Below are 8,622 nucleotides of genomic sequence, written 5' to 3' on the forward strand. Positions count from 1 at the left end.
ACATACACACATGAACATGCATACATATATAGATGTACACACACAACTTGCCCAGGGTCAAAGGCAAGAAATAGTCTGGTGGTGCATACATGTAATCCCAACACTTAGAAGGCTAAAGCAGGAGAATGGCAAGTTCAAGGTCAGCCAGGGTTACATAGTAAGACCTATCTCAAGAACAAATGAACAAAAAAGCAAGCAAGAAGCAAAAGAAAGGCTGAAAGTTCATAGGATAAAAAGGTAGATTATTGAATCTACTTTCAAACTAAGCAACTATAGTCTTAAATATTTTATGTTGGTATGGATTTTTGTATATTGATACAAATCTAAAGTTATTTTGTTAAACTGTATGTTTCTACTTTTAAGATATTTTGTATATTTATACAAATTTAAGGTTATTGTCCTTATACTGCACATTTGTTTCTGTTTTTACTTCAGGTATTAGCTATACATCTCATACATATATAGCTTGTCTACTTACGCAATGTTAAGTTTTAGTCCTTAAAAGCTATGCTGGATAATAAAGAAATACCAGTTAATAGTCACCTGTATCTATCAAACTTATAGTCATGTTAATTAGATTTTCTAGGTATACAGAGATATATTTCAGATAGATAATCTTCAAACACTTAAAGATCTACAAAATATGGAATGTAAAATGTTTTAATAACTTAGACTTTTCTCAACATAAGATGTGTCTGCTCTTGACAGCACTAATCTACTTCTAAAGAGGATGATGGGCATCAAAGAAACTCCATATAAAGTTTTCTTTCTTTGTGGCATAAGCTAGCCATTACGGAAAGAAACTGCTCTTGCGTCGATGGCTGACAGCATGTTACCCAAACTGGACAAGCAGGACACAAAGAAAGGCAACTATTGAACTTTGCCACAGCAAGGTAGGACAGTCCTTCAAAATCCTGCTTCTGAAAAAAAATAAAAATCTATCAGATATTCTAGGCTTGTGGGCCAAGTATGGATGCCCCAATGCTTCAGAGGAACCCTGGATGACTGTCCAGGCAGTCAGCTATTTCTGTCATTTCTCACATTTTTTGGAAGTCACTTGCTTGCACTTCCTGCATACTCAAGTAATATTATTTCCTTCCTTCTCAGGTCTTTGATGGGGTTGAAGATGAGACAGTTACAATTACATTTCTCCTGAATCTTGGCAAAAACCATATTAGGTACAAAACTCTGACCTCTTTGGGAGAGGACAACTAATGGAGTATCTCTATAAATTTGCCAATTACTTATGGGTTGGACATTGAGAATGTATTTCTTACTTGATAATTGTTCTTGTTGTGGTTTCATTTTTGTTATTACCTTTCCTTTCTACTTGGACAAAACTTAATAATAATTCTTATCGTATACAGCTTTACAATGTTAGAGTTAAAATCTTTTCTTCTTAAGAGACAAAAAAGGGCCTGGCGGTGGTGGCACATGCCTTTAATCCCAGCACTCGGGAGGCAGAGGCAGGAGGATTTCTGTGAGTTCGAGGCCAACTTGGCCTACAAGAGCTAGTTCCAGAACAGGCTCCAAAGCTACAGAGAAACCCTGGAAACCCTGTCTCGAAAAACAAAACAAAAAAACGAGAGAGAGAGAGAGAGAGGGAGAGAGAGAGAGAGAAATGTTACAGGAATTGTCACCAGTCCGCTAACCAACTGAGAGGACCATTTTGGTCTAAGATTCAGGGTTTTCATTGGTGATGGACGAACCTAGGACATGGCAGCCCTTTTTGAGTGAGGACTGAGCAGCAAGGGGAGGTGGGGGGGGGGCTGGAGAGTAAGGGTTGGGGGATGAATGAGCAGTAGCTTGTGGCTCAGTTCAGGTTCCCTATTCTTTAATATTTGTCCACGGATTTTTGTTTGTTAATAAACAGTAAAGAAATGATTTTACAGGGAATGCAACCTGGTTTTGTAGTGTACTGCTTGCCATATATAATGCTCTGGGTTTGATCCCCAGTACAACATAAACCAGGTATGGTATCTTAGCACTCAAAAAAAAAAAAAAAATATTAGCACTCAAGAGGTGAAGGTAGGAAGATCAGTAGTATAAGGTCATAGTAACTACACAAGAGTTCAAAACAACAAAAGCAACAAAGGAGAATGACTCTAAAGACTATGTTCTTTCCACTGTAAGAGGCAATCTAAAGAAACTGAAAAGTCTACATGTGGCACATGCCTCATATTCCAGCATTTGTGGAGACAGAAGCATCAGAGTTACAGGCAGTCCTGGGTTACATTGGACCCTGTCTCAAAAGCAACAAAAAAGAAAGAAATATCTCTAAACTTAAATGAAGTTGAGTCACTCAAGTAGTCAAAAATACTTCAAGTATTCATCTTGCCTTCAAAGCAATGTATGAACCAGTTTCACTTTCTTTGACCAAGTAAGCCCAGACAAAAAGAAAATCTCAGTGCTATCTAAAATAATTTATAATCTAAGTATCTTGATTTTAAATTTATTTTTCTTTTATTTTCTTTTTTTATTTCTTTTTTTGGTTTTTCAAGACAAGGTTTCTCTGTAGTGTTGAAGCCTGTCCTGGAACTAGCTCTAGGAGACCAGACAGGCCTTGACCTCACAGATATATGCCTGCCTCCCGAGTGCTGGGATTAAAGGCGTGCACCACCACTGCCCGGCCTACAATTTATTTTTCAACAAGACACAAAAACAGAAGACAGTAAAGAAAGAATTTTTAGTAGAATGAATGTTATCTAAGGAAAAACTTGTGTTTACTCTATACTTTATACAAGAAAAGTTAAGAGATGGGGCCTTACCTCCATCTTATTTCTGTTACTACAGGGGACAGCACTCCAAGCCATTAATATAGAGAATAAGCAAAGCCTTAATTCTCCCAAAACCAGAGTATAAAGGAGAGAGTGATGATTTCTTCAAAAACCTAGACATATATATTATTTGTAAATCATTGCTCACTCAAGCACGCAGAAACAAAATATTTTACCCTGTGTTTTCCCCCTTAACAGGTATATTTAAATAAAATAGCACAATCCCATACCAGTATGAACATATGCTAATCTTTTTGCATGAAGACAAGCAATTATTATTACTTAAAATCAATGTACTAAAAATACTTAAGCCGCACCGTAGTGGTACACAACTTTAATCATCGCACTTGGGAGGCAGAGGCAGGAAGATCTCTGAGTTCAAGGCCAGCCTGGTCTACAGAGTGAGTTTCAGGACGGCCAGGTCTACATAAAGATACTCTATCTGGGGGGACTAGGAAGACTTAACTGTTCTACTTAATAAAACCTTGCTATACCTGAGTCACTTCTTCGTAACTATAAACTAGCACTATTAGAATGTCAAAAGATACCACTTTAAGAGCTGCCTAACACAATTAACTGGCATAGGGAAGCAAATCATAGTTTATACATTAAACTTACAGAGTGTGAACCTATCAACACAACACTGGGAGGCTGAGGACTGCCTGAGTTCATGGTTGGGCTGAAGTCTGGGCTACACAGTGAGTTCTAGGCTGAGCTAGAGTTTGAGATTCTGTCTCAAAAACAACCCATGGCTGGGCATAGTGGCACAGCACATGCCTTTAATCCCAGCACATAGAGGCAGAGGCAGGTGGACTTTTATGAATTTGAGATTACCTTGATATACATAATGAATTCCAAGCCAGTCAGAGTTACATAGTGAGACACTGTCTCAAAAAGGAATTTTAAAAGGAATTCTGAGCTAGGCAGTGGTGGCACACACCTTTAATCCCAGCACCTGGGAGGCAAAGGCCAGCCTGGTCTACAGAGTGTTACAGGATAGCCGGGGCTACACAGAGAAACCTTGTCCAAAACAAAACAAAAACAACAACTACAAAAGAATTCCAGGTTGGAAAGATAGCTCAGGAATTAAGAGTATTGCACCTGCAGAGGACCTAAGTTTGATTCCTAGCATCCACATTACAATTCACACCTGCCTATAACTCTAGCTGCTGGAAGACTAACACCTCTCAACCTCCACAGACACCTTGACATACATACATGTGCATACCCACATATACATAAAATACAATAATAGTAACAAATATTTTTTAAAAAAACTTGCCAGACAGTGGTGGCACGTGACTTTAATCCCAGCACTTGAGAGACAGAGGCAAGAAAAAGAGAAAAAAAACTTTTAGAATCTCTGAGTTCAAGGCCAGCCTGGTCTACAGAGCAAGTTCCAGAACAGCCAGGGCTACACAGCAAAACCCAGCCGAGAGAGAGAGAGAGAGAGAGAGAGAGAGAGAGAGAGAGAGAGAGAGAGAGAGAGAGAGAGAGAGAGAGAGAAACATTTTTAAATTGATATTTATTGAGCTTTACTCCTGAGTAAATTGGGAGTATGGGGACCTTGCAGGAGAATTAAAGGGGGGGGAGGGGAGAGACAAGGAGGGGAGCAGAGAGAAAAAGCTTTTTTAACAGAAATTCTTTTTTTTTCCAAGACAGGATTTCTCTGTGTAGCCTGGCTGTCCTGGAACTCACTCTGTAATCAAGCTGCCCTCAAACTCAGAGATCTGCCTGCCTCTGCCTTCCAAGTTCTGGGATTGAAGGCATGTGCTACCACAATGGAGCAACAGAAATTATTCAACAAAAGTTATTAGGAAAAAACTAAGAAATTACTTAAGTGGTTTTTTGTTTGTTTTTTGTTTTTGGCAGAGAGGTTCAAGACAGGGTTTCTGTGTGTAGCTTTGGTGCCAGTCCTGTAACTAGTTCTTGTAAATCATGCTGGCCTTGAACTCACAAGATCAGCCAGCCTCGGTCTCTGGAGTGCTGGGATTAAAGGCTTACACCACCACTCCCAGGCCAAAAAAAAAAAAAAAAAATCTTAAAGAAAAAAAAGTCCCTAGAATTAGAACTATCAGTATAGGTACACAACTACTTCACTTATCACTTGACAATACTAGCCTGCAAATAGGCAATACATCCTATATACTTTAGATAAATTGAGATGGCATGTTGATTCTGATATGGCTTTGTTCATATTGCTTTCCCTTTTTCGAGACAGGGTTTCTCTGTGGTTTTGGAGCCTGTCCTGGAACTAGCTCTTGTAGACCAGGCTGGTCTCGAACTCACAGAGATCCGCCTGCCTCTGCCTCCCGAGTGCTGGGATTAAAGGCGTGCGCCACCACCGCCCGGCTTCCCTTTAAAATATATAGACAACACTCCAACTTTTACCTGAAGAGTACATACAAAGTTCTAGTGCACAGCTGGAAGACTCAGCTGGGGTTTACACAGACATAGACTGTAACATGGAAACAGAACGCACAGATCAAAAGCACGAAGACAGCATTTTAGTGAAGATAATGTCCTGTGAGAGTTAGCAAGGATGCTGAAATGGTGATGGCAAAGATTTAACAGATTGAAAAAAATTTTAACAGATTGAATGTAATCACTTCATGGCAGTAAGAGATAATAAAATTTCTAAAGAGCTTTGAACAGCAGAAACGATAAGACTTTTTCACATCCTTCTCTTTAGTTACATATACTAAATAATGGAAAATAAATCAGTGAAGTCTTTTAAATTATCTTGGATTTATAAGAGTGGTACCAAAAGCTCTAAGACTTACAATATTATTATTGGGTTTAAGTTTCTCTGTCATTACAAACAATAGCCACAGTGCTAAAAACAAAATATGAGTCACAATTCAAAACAGAGGGGAAAGGGGGAAAAATGAACAGAGAAAGCTTTGGGCTCAAATACCACTAAGAAATTCCTTACTTTAATGACTGCCAGCGACAGCCACCACTTTGACTTTGGAGTAAGAAGGAAAGGTCCACACTGTCCTCTCCTCTGGAACAAATTCATTAACCACCCCCCCCAACACCCACTCTAGCCTCAAAGTCCAGGCACCAATACAGTCAGCCACATCCGCCTGCGAGAGCAGGATTCTAACAGATCTGAGTCACCCACTCCCCCGCAGTAAGAGGTCATCCTCTCTATCAGAAAGCCCACTCTGCAAAGTGCTCTTGTTCTACACCCAGATCGCCATGACCCACATAAGGCCAAGTCCTCCACCCCAGCAGTTACCGGCTGTATTCTTCCCTCCCCAGCTCACAACACAACTCATATCGGCCTCATCCTAACCCAAGGCAGCCAACACTACTCCTATGACAAGTTTCCTATCAGAGAACCACTTTTAACTCGGGTACATCTGAGTCGCGAAGGACCCCATCCAGCTCTTTGCTCAACTCTTTTGTGCGCAACTAAGCTCCAGCCTTTCCAGGAACTAGTCACCAATGACTTCAGAGAAGCTAAACTCTCCAAGCCCAGTCTAATAAATTCCCACACCTCCCGAGGGGGTATGGAGGAGACGCGCCCCTATGTGCTTTAGGGACCAAGCCACAGAGGCCCCTAAAATTCGAATTGCAACCACTCTCCTCAAACCACGCCACGATATGGTCAGCTTCTAGGGAGCCGGTATCAAGCATCAAAAGCGCACAGCAACTGTAGTTAAGTCCCGGTAAATACGACTCCCTTCATTGACTACGAAATCCCCAAATATCAAGCCACTGAAGCCCCGGGTGGATGCCAAGACCCCCGCCAAGCGTTCAGTCACTGGAGTTTCCCAGGTCGGACTCAGCTCCTCCAAGGCCCAAGCCGCCAGGAGTAGCTGGCTGCCCCAGGCTTCTGCACGCCGGGGACCCTAGCCGCGTCCCCATTGTTGCGGGTCCCCAGCGGCCCCGGCAGGGAGTAAGCGGACCGTAGGGACTCTCACCTCCCGTGCCACGGATCCGGGCCGCACCGGACCGGGCTGGGCCGAAGGACCTCGCGTTCCGCCGCGCTCGCCTGGACGGTGTCTGCGGTGGGGGGGGAGCCGGAGCTGCGGCTGAGGCGGGAAGCAGCCAGCCAGGCCCGGGCGCCGCGGGCTGGCTCTGGCCGAGGGTCGGTCTTCTCCGGCGGCGGCGCTCTCAGTCTCCGCTCGCGGTCCGCACCAGAAAGCTTCCCCTCCCGTCCCTCTCACCCAGACACCCGGACGGGAACACGAGCCACCCGCAGCAAAGTTCCGCTGTGAGTCCTGTTGTTCTTTCCCTGCGGCGAAGGGATACTAAACAGCCCTTCTTGCCTGAACAAGGTGCCTGAATAAGGTGCGTTTGCTACAGAGGACCTGTTCGGGAATAAGTTAGATGCAGAAAAATCCCAGGCCAGAACCTGTTTGGAAGTGCTAGGTTCAACTGAATGGATTTGCATTCATTAGCCACCAAAACCACACATTAATCAGTACAATTGAGCCTGAGCTACTTTCCTCAATTTTGGGATAATGTCAAAACTTACCGGGGATGAGATGAGGCGGATCTAAGACTACATTGGCGATAAGCTCGTTACTGTCGAGAGTCAATGCTACCACGATTGTCGCCTCCAAAAGAAGTTAAATTGATGTAAGCCATGTAATACTTGTTCTTTCGCCCTTCATCCCTACTTACCTCCTCATCTCAGATTTTCTGTTGGCCAAAGCTGTCTACGAATTATCTAGAAGAGTAGCAGAGTCGGGGGTTAGGGGACTGGCTGCGGATGGGGGCTTTTTGTTGTTGTTGTTGTTGTTTTAAATCACTGACTCCAACACAGATTAAAATGACTGGATTTTCTCCCTGGATTTGGAGATCGTTAGATTGTACTCCACCACTTTCCTAAGAGCTGTATTGTTGTCTTTCTCACTACATTCCCTTGTCTCTTTCTTCTCCCCTCAAGAAGTGAATATGGGTGAGAGATGAAGATATTGGGTAAATGGGAGTAATTTTTTTTTTAGTTTTATTTTGTTTTCCTCATGAAATTAATAGTATAAAAATTCTCATCTCAACTGCATCTCCCTTCTGGACTTTCACACCTCTACATATCAGATATGGCTATTTTCAGAACATATTAAGTTATCAAAATTCAAGTGTGCTTTCCCAAACTATCTTTGGGAATTTAGATATGCCGCAGATACTCCCAAAAAAGGTAACACAAATTTGACATAGTCTCTATTTTCCATTCTTACTCAACAGCTTGACTTCTGAAACTGATACTCTTCGCCTTGTCAATTCTTCAGAAAGCCTCTAAGTGTCAGTCATTTGCACCTGAAGTTTTTTAATCACTGTGTAATACACATAAATTTCCATTTGGATTATCTTTCTGAAAATTGAAAATGTGTTCTGATGTCTAAAGTTCAACCCGGGCAGTGGTGGTGTACGCCTTTAATCACACCACTCAGGGGGCAGAGGCAGATGGATCTCTGCGAGTTTGAGACCAGCATGATCTGCAAGAGCTAGATCCAGGACAGATAGGGCTGGTACACAGAGAAATCCTGTCTTGAAAAACAAAAAGAGTTGAAAAGGCTTAAAAACTGAGCATATTACACACCTGAACGAGGTAGGGAGATTGTCACAAGTTTGAGACCAACCTAGTTTACACAGTAAGTACTAGACCAGTCAGGGCTACATGGTAAGACTATCTCCTTTCTTTCTTTCTTTTCTTTCTTTCTTTCTTTCTTTCTTTCTTTCTTTCTTTCTTCCTTCCTTCCTTCCTTCCTTTCTTCCTTCCTTCCTTCCTTCGTTCCTCTCTCTCTCTCTCTCTCTCTCTCTCTCTATTTATTTATTTATTTGTGTTTTGTTTGTCTGTTTTGATTTTGGTTTCTCAAGGCAGGGTTTCTCT

At 42.1% G+C, this 8,622-nt stretch overlaps 1 protein-coding gene across 1 annotated transcript in view; it reads right to left on the reverse strand.

Annotated features, from left to right (window-relative positions):
- Rad54l2 (RAD54 like 2) overlaps positions 1-6,888 on the reverse strand; it is a 96,371-nt gene extending 89,483 nt beyond the window's left edge. Inside the window, exon 1 of the mRNA XM_057768740.1 lies at positions 6,710-6,888. The gene's annotated coding sequence lies outside the window, so the exon portion shown is untranslated. The remainder of the gene's footprint in view (positions 1-6,709) is intronic.
- Positions 6,889-8,622: the final 1,734 nt, after the last annotated feature.

The sequence above is a fragment of the Chionomys nivalis genome, chromosome 4 (assembly GCF_950005125.1).
Source record: "Chionomys nivalis chromosome 4, mChiNiv1.1, whole genome shotgun sequence".
In the NCBI taxonomy this organism is placed as follows: domain Eukaryota; kingdom Metazoa; phylum Chordata; class Mammalia; order Rodentia; family Cricetidae; genus Chionomys; species Chionomys nivalis.